Source organism: Carcharhinus amblyrhynchos, chromosome 13 (assembly GCF_965287045.1).
Source record: "Carcharhinus amblyrhynchos chromosome 13, sCarAmb.v2.hapA, whole genome shotgun sequence".
Lineage (NCBI taxonomy): Eukaryota > Metazoa > Chordata > Chondrichthyes > Carcharhiniformes > Carcharhinidae > Carcharhinus > Carcharhinus amblyrhynchos.
In genome coordinates, this window is record NC_137336.1 from 11204952 (window position 1) to 11228966 (window position 24015).

The 24015-nt window shown below is 44.5% G+C and overlaps 1 protein-coding gene across 1 annotated transcript in view; it reads right to left on the minus strand.

The window, feature by feature from the left end:
* The window catches only part of flt4 (fms related receptor tyrosine kinase 4), a 201439-nt gene extending 189352 nt beyond the window's left edge, over positions 1-12087 (minus strand). Inside the window, exon 1 of the mRNA XM_080201284.1 lies at positions 11929-12087. The gene's annotated coding sequence lies outside the window, so the exon portion shown is untranslated. The remainder of the gene's footprint in view (positions 1-11928) is intronic.
* Between the last annotated feature and the right edge of the window lie 11928 nt (positions 12088-24015).

Consider the following 24015-nt stretch of genomic DNA (forward strand, 5'->3'; position numbering starts at 1 on the left):
ACATATTTTACCCACTGATCCCACTAACCTACACATCTCAGGACACTAAGGGGCAATTTTTAGCATGGCCAAGCAACCTAACCTGCACATCTTTGGACTGTGGGAGAAAACCGGAGTACCTGAAGGAAACCCATGCAGACATGAGGAGAATGTGCAAACTTCACACAGACAGTGACCTGAGCCGGGAATCAAATGCAGGTCCCTGGAGCTGTGAAGCAGCTTTGGTAACCACCGTGCTACCATGCCGCCAACAACAAGTTGGGCTGAAGGGCCTATTTCCATGCTATAAACCGCTATGACACTATGACATAGATCATCTGCTCAATTATCACCTTTCTGCTTGTGGGAGCTTGCTGCGCACAAATTGGCTGGCGCATTTCCTCAAACTACATCAGTCACTTCACATCAGAAAGTGATTCGTTGACTGAGGAAGTACTTTTTGGAAATACTGAGGATGTGAAAGGTGCTATCTTAATGTACATTTTTGCTCCTTGAACAGTACATTACATCTGTGAGAAGCTACGGTGCATTAGTAGCCATTTTCACCTCATCAGGCCTCCCACAGTAAAGAGATAAGTGGCCAGGTGCACGGACAGGTGTCCTGGGCAGGAGTCTCTCTCTGCTCTTCACTAACTGTGCCAGTTTGACATCGCACCTGAGCCACAATACGGCACTCCCTCCATGCTATCTCAGAGCACCAGTCCAGATGGTGGGGCTTGAATCTATCACCTCCTGATGTACAGTTGACAACTGGGGTGTTCTGTTGTTGCTACCCTGGGCATGTACCAAATGAAGCTGCCTTGTTGAAATTACAAAAAAGTCTTTATTAAAATGACTGAACAACGTACATATTTATGTCGAAGATAAAGGTATTCTAGAGGACCCCATGCTACCTGTTTCTAGACTGCCCTTGGCTTTGGATCATAGAATCATAGAACCCTACAGTGCAGAAAGAGGCCCTTCGGCCCATCGAGTCTGCACCGAACACAATCCCACCCAGGTCCTACCCCCATATCCCTACATATTATACTCACTAATCCCTCTAACCTATGCATCCCTGGACACTAAGGGGCAATTTCTTAGCACGGCCAATCAACCTAACCCGCACATCTTTGGACTGTGGGAGGAAACCGGAGCACTGGGAGGAAACCCACGCAGACACGAGGAGAACGTGCAAACTCCACACAGACAGTGACCCGAGCCGGGAATCAAACCCAGGACCCTGGAGCTGTGGAGCAGCAGTGCTAACCACTGTGCTACCGCACCGCACCGCACATGTGCCTTCTTATATCTCCATGTGGGCAGTTTTTATTTTATTCATTTATGGGACACAGGCATTGTTGGCTGGCCAGCATTTATTGCCCATCCTTAGTTGCCCTTTGGGGGTCAGTTGAGAGTTAACCACATTGCTGTGGCTCTGGAGTCACATGTAGGCCAGACCAGGTAAGGATGGCAGATTTCCTTCCCTAAAAGACATTAGTGAACCAGATGGGTTTTTCCAAACAATCAACAATGGTTTCATAGTTTTCAGTAGATTCTTAATTTTTTTTTATATTAAATTCAAATTCCATCATCTGCTGTGGTGGGATTTGAACAGGGGTCCCCAGAACATTAGCTGAGTTTCTGGATTAATAGTAGGCCATCGCCTGCCCACGTACTCAGTGTCATGTTGCCTGGGCATCTGGTACCAGATCCCTTCTCCTACAGAAGGAACAAAAAATTCTTGGCTGTGGCAGGTTTCATCCGAACCATTATAATTTCAAAGTGGGAAGCACTGTCTCAATAGAATAACAGTCCATTTCTAAGGTAGTGTTGGGGGAGAGTGCGATGGCTGCAAATTTTGGAAGTTCTTGCATTCTTTGTTGCTTCGCAAAGGACTGAAAATCAATCAAACTCTCGCATAATCGAAGCAATGATACAGCCTGCAATATGCTAGTGCGCTTCTCCAAACCTTTGTTTCCTTGTTCCCACAAGGAGCACTCGCTCACATTCCCTGGACTAGTGCCACACTCGAATAAAACACATGTCAGGCATCAACTGGGGAAGGCTCAAACGGTGAAAGACCGCATGCTGCTGTTTGCAATCCTAATCAACAGGACACCCAGAAGGTTTTGTTTTCTCCGAAACTTGCAAATCATATGTAACGATTTGGCAGGGGCTGGATTGGAAATCATTAATAAACAGTTGTGCAACGTTTAACTTCCACACAAGAAGAATAAACAAGTCCTGAATGCCAAAATTCCCAAGCTTCCCAGATCATTTCCAACTTCACAGCCTCCAACCTCCAAACAAAGTGCTTATTCTTCTATCAGGACTAACTTCAATTGGCACAGAAAATTCCCACCGGATGTTTCCTCTGTCACTTGGACACAGCTCCAGATGTTTGCTCTGTGCTTTCCTGGTTCTTTTGCTTTCTCCCTTACCTCTCTTGCACTTTCCCTTACCTCAGGGATGCTGAGAGGTGACACACGCTCGCCGGAACCTGAATTATTCCATCAGCAAATGGAGATGTACCAAGATGTCCAACCTGGGCATACAACAGCCACCTCCAATGAGGACAAACAGACCTGGAAACTCAACTCGCCAGTGATAGAACAAATCCTTAATTGCTGGCTCAGGAGCCAAGTATTGGCCGCACAATAGTTACTTTTCTCTGTCAAGGATATTTAATACTTCCTCATTAATCCTCATAGATTAACACCATAGAAACACAGAGCAGTACAGTGTACAAGGAGGCCATTCATGCCATCAGATTTATGCCTGCACCCTCACAGAGCAACCCAGTTCGGACCACTAGCTCACCCTTTGTCCACATCCCTGCAATCTTCTCTAATTTAATTAATCATTTATTCGATTCAATTTTGAAGGCTGCTTTTGCTTCTACCGCCCCAGTAGGCCAACATTCCAAATTCAAACCACCCATTACGCAAATTATTTTTTCCCCCGAGTTGCCTCTTGTTCTTTTGCCAACCACCTTAGAAATCTGTGTCCTTCAGCCATTGGAAGCAGTTTCTTTATTTAATCTATCTAACTCCTTCGTGATTTTAATCCAGCCCATTCAATCTCCTCTTAGCTTTCTCTGCTCTGAAGGGGAACAGCCACAGCTTCTCTGGTCCATCCATTTAGCTGTAAAACTTAAATGTTATTTATTAGTGTCACAAGTAGGCTTACATTAACAATGCAATGAAGTCACTGTGGAAATCCCCTAGTCGCCCACACTCCGGTGCCTGTTCAGGGACACTGAGGGAGAATTTAGCACGGCCAATGCACCCTAACCAGCACATCTTTCAGACTGTGGGAGGAAACCGGAGGAGACCCATGCAGACACAGGGAGAACGTGTGAACTCCGCACAGATGGTGACCCAAACCAGGAATCGAACCTGCATCCCTGGCGCTGTGAGGCAGCAGTGCTAACCACTGTGCCCCCCTAAAACCTCTCATCACCGGAACCACTTCAGTTCATTTCTTCTGTATCCTCCTCAAAAGCCTTCACCATGCGACCAGATCCGGGCACAATTGTCTACCTGAGGTCAAGCTGGTGTTTTGTATGGGTTTAGCCGAATTTCCTGGCATTTGTATTCTATGGACAAGATTTTCTCGCCCACCCAGTAAAGTTAACTGGTTTTTTAAGGAAAATCATTGGTGGGTGTCCTTTAATATTCCATGTTTGTCTGGGTGGCTGTTAATTTACTCCCGGATTTTTGTCTCTATTGGTTTCTCACAACGCCGTGGGGGGGGGGGGAGGTGGTGGAAATGTTGACTATGGTGCCTGAAGGCACAAAAGGTGAGGACAAGGGGGTTGCGGTTCTGGGAGGGAGGGGTCAGGGGTGAGAACAGAAGTACGGGGAATGGGCCTGACACATTTGAGGAGCTCGTCAATCTTTATCAGGGGAAGGTGGGGACAGCAGGATCCTTGATGGAGGCAAAAGTGGTCACAATGTGGTCAGATACTACAGAGATGTAGAAAGTGGGGAAATGGAGTCGAGTCCTTACAGGAAGCAAGGTGTGAGGAAGTGTAGTAAAGGCAGCTTGGCAAATTCAGATTATCTTGAATATTGGTTGATAGACCATCCCCAGAAATGGAGACAGGGAGGTGGAGGAAGGGAAGTGTTGGAGAAGGTCCATGTAAAGGTGAGGGATGGATAGAAATTGGCAACAAAATTGATACAGTTTTCCAATCCCAGGAAATGACGTTGATACAATCATCAACTTACGGGAAAAGAGGTTGAGGAAGGTGGCCTGAGTAGGAATGGAATAAAAAAAATGTTACAGTTACCCCATGAAAGGCAAGCAAAGATGGTACCCATAACGGTTCCCATTGCATGAACTTTTATTTGGAGGAAGTGAATGAGGTTAAAGGAGAAGTGGCTCAATGTGAGAGTGGGATCAGACAGATACACTAGTACAAGAAGTTGGCCATTATTCCCATTGAATGTGTTCCATTATTCAATACGATCACGGCTGAACTGATTGTGGCTTCAACCCTACTTCACTGCCTGCCCACCCTTCTCCCTTGCCCCACCACCATTACCCTGTTCCTCACTACCCCACCCTACCATAACCATTGACTCTTTCGATCAAAACTCTGTCTAACTCAGTTTTGAATATATTCAATAAGCCTTCTTCCACTGCGCTCTTCAACAGAGAATTCCAAAGGTTAATGAGCCTCTGAGAGAAGAAGGAGGGAAGGGGGTAGGGTGCGATGGGGAATATGGATGGAGGTTTAGAGAGAAATGGAAAGGTCGACAGTGAAAATTGGACAATAAGGGACAGGAAATTGGAAACTGCTGAAGTAACGGAGGGTATCGGAAGAGTGGTGGATGCAGATGGGAAGATACTGGACAAAGGGAGAAAAATGTAGAACCCAGATCGGAAGGAATCAGTTCCATGCAGCCGATGCAGGCTGAATCAATGAGTCTACCAGGGAACAGTTCTGTTTCTGTGTCATGGGATGAGGGAGAAGCAGGCTGTTTGAGTTTTTGTGACTATGAGGTTGGAGGCTGTGGAGAGGAGATCTCCAGAGGAAGAACATGGGAGAGAGTAGGTGTGGGCCTTTTCAGCCCTTCAAGCCTGCTCCATCATTCAATAAGATCATTGCTGATCTTACCCTGGTCTCGACTGTCTGTTCCCCCCCACCCCATGACCCTTGACTTTCTTGTCTATCCAAAATCTGCCTAATGCTACCTTGAATAAACTCAATGAACCAGCCACCACTGGTTTCTGGGTAAGTGAATTCCACATTGTAATGACTCTTTTAGAGAAATAATTTTTCCTCATCTCATCTCAAAGAGCAGACTCCTTACTCTTCGACAATGACCCCTAGTTTGAGTCTCCCCTACAAGTGGAAACATCCTTCCTAGTATCTACCCAATTATATTCCTCAGGATCTGACATGTTTCAATAAGATCACTTCTGATTCTTCTAAACGAAGAATGAGAGGAGATCTAAAAAAAGACCTAACTGAGGTATGGGAGGTGGTAAAGGGGCTGACAGGAGATGTAGAGAGGTCGTTTGCTATTGCTGGGATGATCTAAACCAATTGGTTATAATTTTAGGTTAAGGGATTTGAAACAGACCAAAAGGTTGTGAATCTGTGGAATTCAGTATCTCAGAACGTGGTGGATGCCAGGACATTGAGGGGGGGATTCGCTGATCTTGTCTGAAGGCCAGCGGGAATCTCGATGCCCTGCTGAATAGGGCATTGGCCAAAAATCTGGATTCCCGCCAGGTGTGAGCATTGCTGAAATTCACCCAACCACCTCATGGATTGCTATTTTTCCTAAAGCGTTTGTGATGTGTAACGCAGTGAGTTATGCAGGGTAATTTTGGTACCAGCACGCCTTCATCAGCTTGGCAAGAGCGGACAGAGCAGGGTCTGAGAACCACCTATTGGATATAATTGGTCTTCGCAGTTCCACACATGCATTTTTTTGGAAGTCTTGGATTTTTGGAAAGCGGCACAGGGGCAAATGACCACTGAATGTACTGTACCAACTTGACGCCCCCCCCAACCCACCGGGCCCAAGGTGCCAGGCCAGGAAATCAATGCAATGTTGGCACCACCAAGGCACATGGCTTAAAGGTGGGCTTGATGGTGGTCCGGTGGGCAGAGAGGGCGAATGGGGGTTCAGGAGGCTGTCTGAGGGGGAAGAGAGCTGAGTAGAGGCGGATGGGGATATTGAAGGGGATGGTCGTGTCAGGTCACTGTTTGAGGTCAGGTTAGTCTCACCAAGGCCCTGTACAGCTACAGTGGAGGAGCTGAGGTCACTGACTGCCTTAGAAATGAGAGTTTGATGTTTGTTCATAGAATCCTTACAGTGCAGAAGGAGGCCATTCAGCCCATCGAGTCTGCGCCAATCGCAATCCTACCCAGTCCCTATCCCCGCAACCCCATGTATTTACCCTGCTAGTCCCCCTGATGGCAGTGGCAACTTAACATGGCCAATCAACCTAACCTGCGCATCTTTGGAGTGTGGGAAGAAACCGGAGCACCTGGAGGAAACCCACGCAGATACAGGGAGAATGTGCAAACTCCACACAGTCACCTGATGCTGGAATCGAACACCGCACCTTGGTGCCGAGAAGCAGCAGCACCAACCACTGTGCCACCACAGTGCTGCCCACCACACTGTGGTGCATTGTAGGCAGAGAGAAGTAGGAGCAAGTGTCAGAGACTCAGCATTTGGCAATGTTTTATTCCAGAACATAACTAGGGTGGCACGGTGGCACAGTGGTTAACACTGCTGCCTCACAGCACCAGGGACCCGGGTTCAATTCCAGTCTTGGGTCACCGTCTGTACAGAGTCTACACATTCTCCCCCATGTCTGCACGTGTTTCCTCCGGGTGCTCCGGTTTTCTCCCACAGTCCAAAAAAGACGTGCTGGTTAGGTGCACTGGCCGTGCGAAATTCTCCCTCAGTGTATCTGAACAGGTGCCAGAGTGTGGAGACTAGGGGATTGTCACAGCAACTTCATTGCAGTGTTAATACAATGCCTACTTGTGACAATAATAAATAAATAAACTTTTAAAAAATACTTTAGGGTAAACACCTGGGGTTACGAGGAATAAGACCTGCGTGGGATTGTTGTCGACTTGGTGCAGGCTCAGTGGCCTCCTTCTGCACTGTAAGGATTCTATGATTCTAATAAACGCTCCATTGTTTCTTTGCCTATTATTTTACAGTTACCCATCACAGATAAGGAGAATTCTGTACCTGCAGCTAGTTAGAAGCTCTGACAGATTACGCTTTCCTCAATTTCTGCTGTAAATGTCATAATAAGAAGTTTCACAACACCAGGTTAAAGTCCAACAGGTTTCTTTGGTAATAAACGGCACTAGCTTTCGGAACACTGTTCCTGCTCAGGGAACAGTGCTCTGAAAGCTAGTGCTGTTTACTACCAAATAAACCTGCTGGACTTTAACCTGGTGTTGTGAGACTTGTTACTGTGTTTACCCCTGTCCAACGCCGGCATCTCCGCATTGCAAATGTCATAAACAAGGCAATCACTAGCAGCCTGACCCACACTAATCAGATTAAAATAGTGGTTAAAAAACAAATAATTTTGTTACTATACTTAGAGGCTTAATTAATTTTTTATAACATCTGTTAGTCCCATAACTTCCTGTACTCTCAGTAACTGCGAAGGGTGTGAGTATTTATTTGGTGATTGGTACAACTTGTGTGAAACAATTCAAAGAGAAACTTCACAAAAACCTTAATGGAACTTTGCAGCTTCCCTAATGTAATTTCTCCTTTGAGTGGGGCCGGTTCCAAGCTCAGAGAAGCAATGACGGTTACCTTTGACTGAGTGGAATGAGTTCCTGGCAACGTCAATTGAATTCTTAGAAACACAGAATAGTCCCTTCATCTGTGGCTAAATTGAATTGTCAAAACAAAAGCCAGCGGATGAAGAGGTGTAGGAAATTGGAACATATTCTTCCACGGGATGTGGGTGTGGCTGGCTAGGCCAGCATTTATAGCCCATTGCTAATCCCTTGAGAAGATTAGCCCAAAGATGTGTAGGTTAGGTTGATTGGCCATGCTAAATTGTCCCATAGCGTCCTGGGGTGCGTAGGGTTAGAGAGATGAGCAGGCTAAATATGAGGGGTTTTGGGGATAGGTGGGGTTGTTGTTGGTGCAGATTTGATGGGCCGAATGGCCTCCTTTGGCACTGTAGGGATTCTATGGGCGTAATAAGAAATCTCATAACCTGGGTTAAAGCCCAACAGGTTTATTTGCTGGCACGAGATTTCAGAGCTCTGCTCCTTCATCAGATGAGTGGAGAGTTGGCTTCACAAACAGAGCATATATAGACACAGACTCAATGGCAAGACAATAGTTATTATGGTGGTCCATTGTCTTTCACTTTTAACTCTGCTGCCCTTGACCTAGGAGTGCTCGGTGCTGTCATGTTTTGCGAGCACCAGCCTTCGATCCACAAAATTCATAAAATTTAAAATAAGATGGGAAGAGATATTAGAAAATGAGAGCAGTGAATATCAAAAAGTAATCAGGAAGAAAGATTGATCAGAGTTTGCTATTTTAAAACAAAAAGTACCCAAACAAGGGATGTTTTTATTTCACAATATCCCATGGGTGAAGTTGAATTGTTGTGAAGTTAAAGGTAGTAAGCAATGCAGTAAATGCAGATTTTTAAAATATGTTATTCAGAGTGTGAGCTACATAGTGTCTCCCCAGCAACATCTGTGTGAACATATCATTCTTGCAAAATAAAAGTTAGATAAATATTTGCAGTGGGGGGAGATACATGGTTGGTGAGATACATGTATTCTCTCCTACATGTATGTACATACATGTTTGTGTTGCTTTAGTGTTCCTTCTATGTCCAACGCTTTGTGGATGTTTTGTAAACTTTGGGACCCAAGTACAGATGAGAGAGCCTATTTGACCCAACTTGGTTATCCTTCTGTAAAAATCCAGGCGTCTCCATCACATAAAATACTTCCACCTTGATAGAATGGTTATTCCCTTTTTGTGAATGGTTTGTAGCTCAAAGAAACACTTCCTGCTATCACTCCTGATATTCTCTTTAGATAAGTAAAAGTTGAAAACAATGTTCTTATCATTGGGATTTTGCTGGAAGAATTGCCAGAAATATGAAATGCAATCCCGAAACCATAATAATCCTGAAATCTCAAATAATTCAAATAGAATGGGACTTACTTGAGTTACCACGGATCGGTGGACAAGCTTTAGGAAGGGTGCAAAGTCTTCAATGAGGCTAAAGAAAAGATTCACTAGAATGGGTGGCACAATGGTTACCACTGCTGCCTCACAGTGCTGGGGGCCTGGGTTCGATCCCCAGCTTGGGTCACTGTGCAGAATGCGCATGTTCTCCCCATGTCTGCGTTGGTTTCCTCCGGGTGTTCTGATTTCCTCTCACAGTCCGAAAGATGTGCTGATTAGGTGCATTGGCTACGCTAAATTCTCCTTCAGTGTACCCAGACAGGCGCAGGAGTGTGGCGACGAGGGGATTTTCACAATAACTTCGTTGCAGTGTTAATGTAAGCCTACTTGTGACACTAATACATAAACTTTAAAACTTTAAAAAACAGTTCCAAGGGATTCAGAGTTATGTACAGGGGCTGGAAAAGCTGGAGTTGTTCTCCTGAGAGTAGGAGAGGTGAAGAAGAGTTTGGATAAAAGTGTTTAAAACTGTGAAGGTTGCAGAAGGAGTGAATAAAGAGAAAATTTTCCTCAGTAGCTGAAGGGGCAATTACCAGAGGAACCAGAAGTAACATGAGGAAAATCTTTTTTATGCTACAAGATTTGTCAATTAGTTAATTATTAAAAGGAGAAAAAAATTGCATGATTTGGGGAAAAGAGTGGGGTGGATGGTGTGTGTGCCGACTAACTTGATTGCCCTTCTGAAGACCTAGTTCATAGCCGATGGGCAGAATGGCCTGCTGCACAGTATTATTCTGGTGCCAACATTAAACTGATTGGCCTGCGAGTGCCAAATTTATCCTCCTCCCTTTCTCTGAATAAGGATGAAGCATTTATACTGTCCATGTTCCCTCCATGCCCCCTTCACACTCCCCCAACATCAGCCTCTGACCCCATTACCCCCACTCACCACACACACACACACACACACACACACACACACACACACACACACACACACACACACACACACACACACACACACACACACACACACAACCATGTAGCACTGTGCCACTAATTTTATCAGTCGCGTCTTTGCAAGATTCTGATGGCGATACAACTTTGGTGATTGGGGCAGGCACCTCCAACATATAACAGATGCAACCTGCTGAAGTTGTTTAAAGAGTCGACAGATAATCTTCAAAGACAACTTTACGATAAAGAATAGAATGAAAGGCATGTGCACAATAAAAGGAAAGAGTGGAAGACATCTAGAACACAACATTGAATGGAATAGAAGACTTCATGTGTCCTCACTGCCAGAATCATTCTCCACTTCCCCTTCGGAACAAGATGTTCACAATGGATACAGAAGACCACACACTCTGAGCTCATTGCTCAGAAAGATCCTAGTTTCAAACAGCTCCCCATTCTCCACATGCAGCCATGGTGTTATGGGCAGAGTATGGGGGAGGGAGGAGGAAGTGGAAGAGAAGGTGGTGGTTGAGGAGGAAAAGGAGGAGGGCAAAGACACGGAGGTGGTTGAGAGAGGGGGGCAGAGCTAGAGGAGATTGAGGGTGAGATGGGAGAATGACACTGAACTGATGTGCTAGGAATGCTGAGCCGGCTTCAGACCTTCCCCAGCCAGCCTCCAATACATTCAGGATCCAAACTCCAGTGATTATTCATCAGCACATAGAAAATCTTATCCACATCACATAGCATTTTAACCATTCAAATCTCCCAATGTCTACTCACAAATTAATCCATAACGCATTGCCATCCAGAAACCAAAATTGAGAATGCGACTGAAATTTTTTTTTTCTTTGCAATTAAAATCAGGATCTGGCTCCAGAGTGACCAGTTCACTGGACAATGAAAAGATCAGACTTATTTGTTTGTGGAGGGGGTTTCTGTTTTAAATGGAAGATTTCACTGGGAGCAGAGACCATTTAATCCATCACAGTGACCCAAGCCATTCATCACTGCAGTGTGTAGAAAGGGAGAGATTTCCATCCCCAACATCATTCTGTCATCCCATTCCATTGGATCAGTCTCAGTTATTAGACAGTAAATAGACTCATTAAACACAAACTCCAACCATCAAATGCAATGCTATATAAATGAACAATAGCTCCAATCCGCCAGTGACTGCAGGCAGAATTTACAGGGTTAAATAAATTAATATAAAGTGGTCGAGAGAAACGAGAATTCCTTCAAATCTCCCTTAAAACGAGTAGTTTTTTTTGTTATTAAAACAACAAGACCCAAGTTAAATTCTGCCTTCTTGTCAGTGGCGAGTAACTTTTTTTAATTGATCGAGTCAATACAATAAACAAGGAATCAAATCTCGGTGGGAACACATTTCCATTTGCAAGCACGATTAGCGAGATGGACAATGAAACAGGGGCATCTCTCCACACAATGTACGGTTCAACTCCCGGGCACTACCTGCTGCTATGCAGGGTAACCCCACCAGAACTCCCAAATTACTGCAGCAACACAGAGTCTCCAAATGTCCTTCAGTGCACTCCCCATTTGGGGTGTGTGAAAATATATATACTTAAATCTCTAGGCATCTCCCAACTGTTAAAAGCCTGAACAATCCGTGAAGGTTACAGTCAAAGAAGGAAGCATTCACAATCCAACTGTGGGGGCAACTTCAAGCCTCACGCCACTGACAGCCCTGAGACACTGACTTGAGTTAAACCTCCACAACAACTTTTAAAAGGAACCCGCAAGTTTATCCTCAGTCTGTGGGCAACCCTGCCCTGGAGGAGCAGCAGCCAGTTCCTACCTGATTTGCAAACAGCCCCAATCCAAATCCAGAGAGAAAAGGTAAAAGTTTTCTTCATTTCTAGATTTCCAGTGCTGGAGTGAGTGAGTTCTCCGATTGAAGAAATAAAGAATGTTTAATTTCTCTCCTCTCTCTCTCTCACACAGACAGGAGTGTGCAGTTCAGAACCGTGATTCAGGGAAAAGCAGATCTTCAAATCCGAGCAGCTCCGGGTACAGACGGAATAAGATTGATGCAAACCGCAAGGAAATCGTTGGAAGGAAATGTACGCTACGATTAGCATCAAGTGAGATGCGTTTCCTTTCTGCAAACCTCTCGCCACTTCCACTAAGGGGGGTTGGGGTGGGGGTGGGGGGGGGACTGCTCCCCCCCCAACTTTATTCTGACCAAAAGCTCCAAATGCTCTTCCTTGAAAATCTGTTGATTTCTCAATAAAGTCTTTTTTAAAAAATTCCCGACGCCAAACTCCTTCAGCAGAGATTCAGAAATCCCCAATGTGTACTCCACTGGCGTTCATTTCATCACATTTATGTCCCTTTGCGTTTAAGATTGTATCTTAAACAAATCACTTCTTAACCAGATGCTGTATTCTAATTAACCTCCATAACAAGCCTCTAAGAATGAAACATTCCTGTTTAAATACATCAATCTATACAATATACTAAGACCCTGATCTCTTCCTTGCACTGCCTGGCAGTCTTTTAATTATCCTTAGGTTTAAACTTAAACTAAATATTTCCTATGTAAACCTGTCACGCTGCAGTTACAGACTTCAACCACTGGTGGCTCTGTAACTCTAGTTTTGCATGGCTGACTTTCTAAGTGCTTCATCTGTTGCTGCTGGTTTTTAAAATAAATAATGTGAAACCAATTGTACATCAAATGTCAGAACGTAGGGTTTTAAAATGAGGACTCAGTTACAGCCAAAAAAAAACTTAATCCTGTTGTTCCTGCAAACTCCAGTTGAAGGAGATTCTAGCAGTATTTCAATTAGTAAAATTTGTCACATCCATTACACATTCCAGAATGAAAGAAACACTTGCATTTCTATAGCACCTTTCATGAAATAATGTAAATTTACAGAGTGGTAGGAAGCCATTCAGCCCATCAAACCTAGGGTGCTTTCACACTTTTAGAGTCCCATTGTCAACATCCTTGGGTTTACCATTGACCAGAAACTCAATTGGACTCACCATATAAATACAAGGCTCCAAAAGCAGCTCAGGGGCTAGGAATACTGAGGTGAGTAACTCACCTCCTGACTCCCCAGAGCCTATCCACCGTCTACAAATCAGGAGCATGAGGTCGGTGGTGTTGTGGATGGTCTGGAAGGATGGCAAAAGTTGCAGCAGGACATAGATAGGATGCAGGACTGGGCGGAGAAGTGGCAGATGGACTTCAACGCGGATAAATGTGTAGTCGTCCATTTTGGCAGAACCAACGGGATGAACGAGTACACTATTAAGGGCAGAAGTCTGAATAGTGTTGAAGAGCAGAAGGATCTAGGGGTCCGGGTCCACAGGACTCTTAAATCGGCCTCGCAGGTGGAGGAGGTGGTCAAGAAGGCGTATGGTGTACTGGCCTTCATTAATCGAGGGATTGAGTTTAGGAGTCGGGATGTAATGCTGCAACTTTATAAGACCCTTGTCAGGCCTCATTTAGAGTATTGTGCACAGTTCTGGTCGCCTCACTATAGGAAAGATGTAGAAGCTATTGAGAGGGTACAGAGGAGATTTACAAGGATGTTGCCTGGACTGGGAGGCATGCCTTATGAAGTTAGGTTGAGGGAGCTGGGACTCTTTTCCCTGGAGAGACGAAGGTTGAGAGGCGACCTGATAGAAGTTTACAAAATGTTGAGAGGAATAGATAGGGTGGACTCTCAGAGGCTATTTCCCCGGATTGAAATGGTTGCTACGAGAGGACACAGATTTAAGGTGCAAAGAGGGAAGTTCAGAAGTGATGTTAGGGGTAAGTTTTTCACTCAGAGGGTGGTGAGTGAATGGAATCGGCTGCCGTCAGTGGTGGTGGAGGCGAACTCGCTGGGGTCTTTTAAAAGACTTCTGGATGAGTATATGGGGTTTAATGAGATTGAGGGTTATAGATAGGTCTGTAGGTTGGTAGGTGTTGATGTGATCGGTGCAACTCGTGGGCCGAAGGGCCTGTTTGTGCTGCAGTGTTCTGTGTTCTATGTTCTATGATGGAATACTTCCCACTTGCCTGGACGGGTGCAGCTCCAGCAACATTCAAGAAGCTCGACACCATCCAGGACAAATCAGCCCCTCATGATTGGCACCACATTTACAAACATTCAATCCCTCCACCATCGACGCTCAGTAGCAAGGGTGTGTACTATCTACAAGATGCATTGCAGCAATTCACCAAAGGTCCTTAGATAGTACCTTCCAAATCCATGACCACTTCCATCTCGATGGACAAGGACAGCAGATACATGGAAACACCACCACCTGCAAGTTCCCCTCCAAGCTGCTCACCATCCTGACTTGGAAATATATCACTGTTCCTTCACTGGATCAAAATCTTGGAATTCCCTCCCTAATGGTATTGTGGGTCAACCCACTGCACATAGTCATAGAGTCAGAGATTTACAGCATGGAAACAGGCCCTTCGGCCCAACTTGTCCACGCTGCCCTTCTTTTCTTAAAGCCCCTAAGCTAATCCCAATTGCCTGCATTTGGCTCATATCCTTCTATACCCATTGTCCCCATGTAACTATCTAAATGCTTTTTAAAAGACAAAATTGTACCCGTCTCTACTACTACCTCTGGCAGCTTGTTCCAGACACTCACCGCCCTCTGCATGAAAAAATTGCCCCTCTTTTGTATCTCTCTCCTCTCACCTTAAACCTATGCCCTCTAGTTTTAGACTCCCCTACCTTTGGGGAAAGCTATTGACTATCTATCTTATCTATGCCCTCATTATTTTATAGACCTCTATAAGATCACCCCTCAGCATCTTCTTATAACTCAATCCATCAAGTCCCAGTAGCATCGTAATGAATCTTTTCTGCACTCTTTCTAGTTGAATAATATCCTTTCTATAAAAGGGTGACCAGAACTGTACACAATATTCCAAGTGTGGCCTTACCAATGTTTTGTACAACTTCAACAAGACATTCCAATTCCTGACCAATGAAACCAAGCATGCCAAATGCCTTCTTCACCACTCTGTCCACCTGTGACTCCACTTCCAAGGAGATATGAACATGTACCCCTAAATCTCTTTGTTCTGTAACTCTCCCCAGTGCCCTACCACATGGACTGCAGCAATACAAGAAGGCAGTTCACCACCACCCTCTCAAGGGCAACAAGAGATGGGCAATAAATGCTGGGCAGTCAGCGATGCCCATATCCCATGAATGAATTAAAAAAAAACTAATGAAAAGTTTGAAGTTTATTTAGTAGTGTCACGAGTAGGCTTACATTAACACTGCAACAAAGTTATTGTGAAAATCCCCTAGTCACCACACTCCAGTGCTCGTTCAGGTGAAGGAGAATTTCCATGATCAATCCACCTAACCAGCATATCTTTCGGACTGTGTGAGGAAACTGGATTACCTGGAGGAAACCCATGCAGACATGGGGAGAACATGCAGACTCTGCACATACAGTGACCCAAGCCAGGTATCAAACTCAGGTCCCAGGTGTTGTGAGGTAACAGTGCTAACCACTGTGCCACTGTGCCACCAATGCTGTAACATAGGGAAATGCAGGCTCCAACAGACATCAGTGAGATAACGACTAGATAATCTCCTTTCAAAGATGTTAGTTGTGGGGTGAAAATTAGCCAAGACACCAAGGAAATAGTGCTATATTAGGTGATTTACATCCAGCCATTCTGTAACACATTGCAACTACACACATCTTCAATAGTTGGAGTTTACCAAGCTTCAAATCTCCATAGCTCTACCTGTCGGAGAGACAGACAGATAGCTACATTTCTGTAGTGCCTTTCACAACCTTAGGACATCCGGAAGGATTTTACAGTTAATTAAGTACTTTTTACTTGAAACGTTAACTCTGTTTCTTTCTCCACAGATTCCGCCTGACCTATTGGGTACTTTCAGCATTTACTGCTTATATCTCAATGTCTTCATTAAAGTACTTTCACTGTGTGGTCACTGTTACGGCGTAGCAAATACAGCAAATACAGAAATACAGAACTAATGCAAGTTCAAAGTTTATTTATTATTGTCACAAATAAGCTTACATTAACACTGCAATGAAGTTACTGTGAACATTCCCTAGTTGCCACACTCTGGCACCTGTTCGGGTAATATGTGCAAAACACGATCTCACACAGAATGCCCATGTTGTTGCAATACAACATCTCAAATACATTGTGGAGAAATTTGCTTTGTCTGCCAACTGTGGGCAATGCCGGGGAGATCTGCTGGGATTAGATGTAATTTTATTGGGATGTCAGTCTACCATTACAATGCTTGTGGGGAGGTAGTGGCAAAGTGGTGTTATCACTAGGCTAGTAATCTGTCAACACAGGGTAATTCTCTAATGGACCCACCACAGCAGGTGGTGAAATTTGAATTCAATAAAAATCTGGAATTAAAAGTCTTTAAGTTTAAAGTTTATTTATTAATGTCACCAGTAAGCTTAGATTCACACTGTAATGGAGCTACTGTGAAAATCCCCTAGTCGCCACACGCCGGCACCTGTTCGGATACACTGAGGGAGAATTTAGCATGGCCAACGCACCTAACCAGCACATCTTTCAAACTGTGGGAGGAAGCCAGAGCACCCGGAGGAAACCCACGCAGACACGGGGAGAATGTGCAGACTCCACACAGACAGTGACTCAAGGAATAGAATCTGGGCCCCTGGCGCATTGAGGCAGCCGTGCTTACCACTGTGCCACCTAACCTGACCTGATGTGACTTCAGATCCACAGAAAAGTGCTTGCCTCTTAATTGCCCACTGCAGTGGCGTGGTCAGCCACTCAGGGTTGGGTAATAAATGCTGGCTCAGCCAGTGACTCCCATATCCCATGAATGGATGAAAAATAGCTTAGCAACAGACTTCATTCATCACAACTTCATGACATCTGAAAACACTGCTTCAGTTTTCTCATGTGCAGTAAGGTGTCCAGCTCCATCTTTTGACTCCGCCATTGTTGCCAAATTATCAAACTGCCTGTCAGGCATTCGGTGATGGATAAGCAGAAACTTATTTCAATTGCTTCTGATCTCCAGAATCCATCCAACTGCCTGGCAACTGTCTTGAGGGTAAATTAGAGTATTCGCAAAATTGTCCCCAAGGTGATCTTCTGATCAGATCTCTGTGCCATCACTAAGATCATCTATTTCCACCATTTTGACAATACCCGACTCTATCTTATTTCAGTTCATCTGCTGAAATCCACATTCATGCCTATATTACATCTATTCTTGACCCTTCCAGTAACTTGAGATAGCTAAATGGATACAAAATTGGCTTGATGACAGGAGACAGAGGGTGTGGTTGTTTTTCAAACTGGAGGCCTGTGACCAGCGGTGTGCCTCAGCGATCGGTGCTGGGTCCACTGTTATTTGTCATTTATATTAATGATTTGGATGAGAATATAGGAAGCACGGTTAGTAAGTTTGCAAATGATACCAAGATTGGTGGCACAGTGGGCAGTGAAGAAGGTTATCTCGGATTGCAATGGGATCTTGGTCAATTGGGCCAGTGGGCAGATGAATGGCAGATGGAGTTTAATTTAGATAAATGTGAGGTGATATATTTTGGTAGATTGAACCAGGGCAGGACTTATTCAGTTAATGGTAAGGTGTTGGGGAGAGTTATAGAAAAAAGAGATCTCGGGGTACAGGTTCACTCCTTAAAAGTGGAATCTCAGGTGGACAGAGTGGTGAAGAAGGCATTCGGCATGCTTGGTTTCATTGGTGAGAACATTGAATACAGGAGTTGAGACGTCTTGTTGAATGTACAAGACATTGGGAAGGCCACACTTGGAGTACTGCACACAGTTCTGGTCACCCTATTATAGAAAGGATATTATTAAACTAAAAAGAGTGCAGAAAAGATTTACTAGCATGCTACCAAGACATAATGGTTTGAGTTATGAGAGGCTGGATACACTGGGACTTTTTTCTCTGGAGGGAAGGAGGCTGAGGGGTGATCTTAGAAAGATCTATAAAATAATAAGGAGCATACATCAGCTAGATAGTCAATATCTTTTCCCAAAAATAGGGGAGTCTAAAACTAGAGGACATAGCTTTAAGGTGAGAGAGAAGAGACACAAAAGGGTTCAGAGAAGCAATTTTTTTCACACAGAGGGTGGTGAGTGTCTGGAATGAGCTGCCAGAGGCAGTAGTAGAGGCGGGTACAATTTTGTCTTTTAAAAAGCATTTAGACAGTTACATGGGTAAGATGGCTATTGATGGATATGGGCCAAATGCAGGCAATTGGGACTAGCTTAGCCGTTTAAAACAAAAGGACAGCATGGACGAGTTGGCCGAAGGGTCTGTTTCTATGCTGTAAACCTCTATGACTCAGTATAAACTCTGTGGCCTGTGTTCTTACTAGTACGAAGGCTTGGTCACGTATTCTTCCCGTCCTCATTGATTCTACATTGACTTTGGTTAACCATCACCTCCACTTTTAAAATTCTTATCATTGTTTTTAAATTCCTCCATGACCTCACCCCTCCTCCCTATCTCGGTAACCGCCTCTGGTCCTAAGATCCTCTGGAAGATCTGCATTCTTTCAATTCTGGCCTCTTGAGCTTCCTTGCTATTTTTATCCCTCCATCACTGGCAAACATAGAAACATAGAAGACAGGAGCAGGAGGAGGCCATTTGGCCCTTCAAGACCGGTCCGCCATTCATCACGATCATGGCTGATTGTCCAATCTAATAGTCTAATTCTGCTTTGTCCGCATAAGCTTCAATCCCATTCACCCCAAGTGCTATTGCTAGCCACCTCTTGAGTACATCCAATGTTTTGGCATCAATACTTCCTGTGAATTCACAGGCTCACCACTCTTTGGGTGCAGAAATGTCTCCTCATCTCTGTTCTAAATGGGCTTCCCCTGAATCCTCAGTCTGTGAGTTGAGATGGTTGTGCTTTCTGCCATCCAGACTCTGAACTCTGAAATTCCCGACCTAACCCTTTCTGTCTAATTTCCTCGCCACCCTTTTTTAAGGTACCTTCAAAACCTAATTCTTTGGCCATTTGCCTAATATCTTTTGTGGCCTAATATCAAATTTTCTTTAGTGCGTTAAAGGTGCTACGTAAGTGCAAGTTTTTGTTGTTGTTGGTCTCTTTTTGACACTGAGTAAACAGATCAGTATTATTAAATGTTAAAACTACAGGCAATTCTTAACATTAATAAGCAAATAATTAAATGCCAGAAAGGAAAGTTTTTTGAGATTAGCAGCAGAATGTATAACATTTTTAAAGGCATTTTTTAATTATGGAGACCTCTCATATTTAAAATAACAGATTAATATTGTTGTAAAACGCATGGATCAAGGAATATTCAAGAACACAACAAACATTTTCCTGCTTGCTATCGCAGTCTCTGAAATCAAACCTGGAACAGAGATTGAGAGAGTTCGCATGAGGTGAGAAATGAGCAGGTTTGAGAGATCAAGGGATATAAAGTAAGTAAAGAGTAAAGTTTATTTATGAGTCACAAGTAAGGCTTACATTAACACTGCAATGAAGTTACTTTGAAATTCTCCTAGTCGCCACAATCTGGTGCAGGTTTGGGTCAATGCACCTAACCAGCACGTCTTTCAGAATGTGGGAGGAAACCGGGGCACCCGGAGGAAACCCATGCAGACACGGGGACAACATGCAAACTCCACACTGACAGTCACCCAAGCTGGGAATTGAAACCAGGTCCTTGGTGCTATGAAGCAGCAGTGCTAATCACTGTGCTACTGTGCCGTCATGGGGTAAATGGAGGTTGGGGGGGGGGGATGAAATCTGGATATTGAATTTGATGATCAGTCATGATCAAAATGAATGGCGGAGCAGGCTTGAAGGAACAAAGTTTTTTTTTATTCATTCATGGGACATGGGCTGGACAGCGTGTGATGCCCATCCCTAGTTGCCCTTGTTCAGAGGGCAGTTGAGAGTCAACCACATTGCTGTGGCTGTGGAATCACATATAGGTGAGACCAGGTAAGGTTTCCTTCCCTAAAGGACATTAGTGAGTCAGATGGGTTCTTCTGACAGTCGAAAATGGTTTCACGGTAACCAGTGGATTTTTAATTCCAGATATTTTTTATTGAATTCAAATTCCACCACCTGCCATGGCAGGATTCGAACAGGGTCCCAGAATATTAGCTGAGTTTCTGGATTAAAATCTAGCAATAATACCACTGGCCCTTCACCTCCCCACGAATGGCCTACTACTTGTTCTAGTTTCTATTTTTCTATCTGATGTCTTATTACTTGAACTAAAATGCGTGCCTTTCCATTACCATCCTCTTGTTTAGTTTAATTGAAGAGACTGTGATTATTTAGCTATCTGAGATCTTGGTTCGAAGGCATTTGAATTAGTAAGGAGATAAAATGTTGTTTACAGCGTAGGTCTGAATTCCTAACTCAATTGCTCCTGACAGCCCCTTTTCCCACCAGTTAAAAATAAGACCCACCACTGCACACATGTGAACTATTAGAAAGCAGCTCTTCCTCTACTCTGTACTCTGGAACTAATTTAAAGGCAAACAGCATCAATGCCCCTCACAGAATTCTGGCACCAGCTGCTGTCTCCTCGTTCCTTCACTTATAAAAATACCACAAATAAAACTATGCTGCACCTGTTGTACTGTTGGTCCCATAAATATCCTCACACCCTTTCTCTCCATTACCGTCCCATAACACCCATAATTTCTCCTTAACATAGCCTACTCATCTTCTCCCCATATCCCTCAATCCCACCAACCCACCTTGTCCCCATATCCCTCAATCTTACCAACCCACCTTCTCCCCATATCCCTCAATCTCACCAACCCACCTTGTCCCCATATCCCTCAATCCCACCAACCCACCTTCTCCCCATATCCCACAATCTCACCAACACACCTTCTCCCCATATCCCTCAATCCCACTAACTCATCTTCTCCCCAGCTTCCTCAATCCCACCAACCCACCTTCTCCCCATATCCCTCAGTCTCACCAACCCACCTTCTCCCCATATCCCTCAGTCTCACCAACACACCTTCTCCCCATATCCCTCAATCCCACCAACACACCTTCTCCCCATATCCCTCAATCCCACCAACCCACCTTCTCCCCATATCCCTCAATCTTACCAACCCACCTTCTCCCCATATCCCTCAATCTTACCAACACACCTTCTCCCCATATCCCTCAATCCCACCAACCCACCTTCTCCCCATATCCCTCAGTCTCACCAACCCACCTTCTCCCCATATCCCTCAATCCCACCAACCTACCTTCTCCCCATATCCCTCAGTCTCACCAACCCACCTTCTCCCCATATCCCTCAATCCCACCAACCCACCTTCTCCCCATATCCCTCAATCCCACCAACCCACCTTCTCCCCATATCCCTCAGTCTCACCAACCCACCTTCTCCCCATATCCCTCAATCTCACTAACACACCTTCTCCCCATATCCCTCAATCCCACCAACCCACCTTCTCCCCATATCCCTCAATCCCACTAACACATCTTCTCCCCATATCCCTCAGTCTCACCAACCCACCTTCTCCCCATATCCCTCAATCCCACCAACCCACCTTCTCCCCATATCCCTCAATCCCACTAACACATCTTCTCCCCATATCCCTCAGTCTCACCAACACACCTTCTTCCCATATCCCTCAGTCTCACCAACCCACCTTCTCCCCATATCCCTCAATCCCACCAACCCACCTTCTCCCCATATCCCTCAATCCCACTAACACATCTTCTCCCCATATCCCTCAGTCTCACCAACCCACCTTCTCCCCATATCCCTCAATCCCACCAACCACCTTCTCCCCATATCCCTCAATCCCACCAACCCACCTTCTCCCCATATCCCTCAATCCCACCAACACACCTTCTCCCCATATCCCTCAATCCCACCAACACACCTTCTCCCCATATCCCTCAAGCTAACCTACCCCCCCACCCCCCGAATCCTTCAATTCATCTACTCACTTTTTCTCCTCTTCTTCAATCCCACCTATCCATTTTCTCCTCATAGCCCTCAATTCCGCCAATTTATCATCTCTCCATATCCCTCAATCCAACCTATCCACTTCTCCCCATATTCCTCAACCCCACCAACCCGCCATCTCCCTATATCTCTCAATCCCAGCTATTCACTTTCTTCCCATATTCCTCAATCCCATCTATTTACTTTCCTGAGTTCATCTACCTCTCCTTAATCCCATTTACCCAATTCCTCACTGTGGGTACTGGACTGTTCCTCTGGTTGCTGTACCTTGGAAACGTGTCTATAACAGCTAACAAAACCATGTTTGCTATTCCCCAATGAATTGTAAATGTCTTTTACTAGACCAGACGTACAATTTTGCCATAACTCTGCAAATCTCCTCCAGATCCCTTCCCAAATTTCTCTTCAATTGCTCATTGGCACCATTTACACTCTGCTTTAATTATTCCACAATTCATTACTCTGCTGGTCTTAAATATCCTTGTGACTTCCCTACTTGCAGTCATACAGCACAGAAAGAGACCATTTGGCCCATTGTGCTTCTGCCAGCTCTTTGAAAGAGCTGTTCAATTAGTCTCCTCACTTTCTCATTCTAACTCCTGACTAGAATCATAGAATAGTATCATAGAATCCCGACAGTATAGAAGAGGCCATTCAGCCCATTAAGCCTGCACCGACAACAATCCCACCCAGGCCTGTTCCTGCAACCCAATGTTCAGTCTTGCTCGGTCTATTTTGACAGTTGCAGTGGATTGCTTACTTTTTTTGATTGACATCTTTGTGTGATTACAATAGGTTCTTCTTTCTGTGATTCCTTTGACAATGCACAAATGTTTATTTGGACAAGATTAAGAGCTGTTAAGAAATTAAAACTTCTGAAACCAAAACTACAATTGCCCTGTCTGATTGACACTTTTATAGGATTGTAGAAACAGCCATTTATTTCAAAGAAGGTTTCTGAATAGACCTTTTTTTCATAGCATCCACTGCAGTTGTCAAAACAGAGCCCCTGATGAACTAATGCATTTAGCTGTCTTGGCTCTCAGCCAAGCATTCATTATGAGCAGAGGTGGAGAACTTAGATGACTGACCATCTCTTGCAACTGACATTTTTAACTGTCTCCAGAGTTGTTTCTACTCCATGAATATCTGGTGCATCAGGTAAAGAACTGTGTTTTTTTCCTCCATGATTTCTAGGCCACTCTTCCTGCCTCCAAATCAGATAGGAGGTTGGTGAGGATCCCACTGCCTTCTTGCCCATGGTGATCAGTTGTCCTGTATTTTAAGCTGCTGTTTTATTTTGATTGTTTGGCTTTGTCCTTCTGTAAAGATACACTTTTCCAAATTTTATTAAGACTCATACTCTGCTGTTTTCCTTAAAGGGCCGATCACACTACATCCCCTCCCCCGCCCCTGCACCTTAACTCATTTATACAATCTTCAATAACTAATTTACTCCATCCTAAATTTCAGCTAAATATTAGTTATTTGGGCAGCATAGTCTCACAGTGGTTAGCACTGCTGCCTCACAGCACCAGGGACCCACCCGGGTTTGATTGCTGGATTGCGTCACTGTCTGCACATTCTCCCTGTGTCTACATGGGCTTCCTCCGGGTGCTCTGGTTTCCTTCCACAGTCCGAAAGAGGTTAGGCGCATTGGCCATGCTTAATTCTCCCTCAGTGTATCCGAACAGGCGCTGGAATGTGGGATTTTCACCGTAACTTCATTGCCTTGTTAATGTAAGCCTATTTGTGACACTAATAAACAAAAACTAAAATAAAAAAAAATTCGAGTTGGACAATTATAAATTGAGTCTTTGAGGGGGTTTTCTGTTTCTTGTAGAATGGTGTAACTCTGTAGTCGGAGATGCTTCTACAGGATCAACATTGACAGGAACTGCAATAACGGGAACC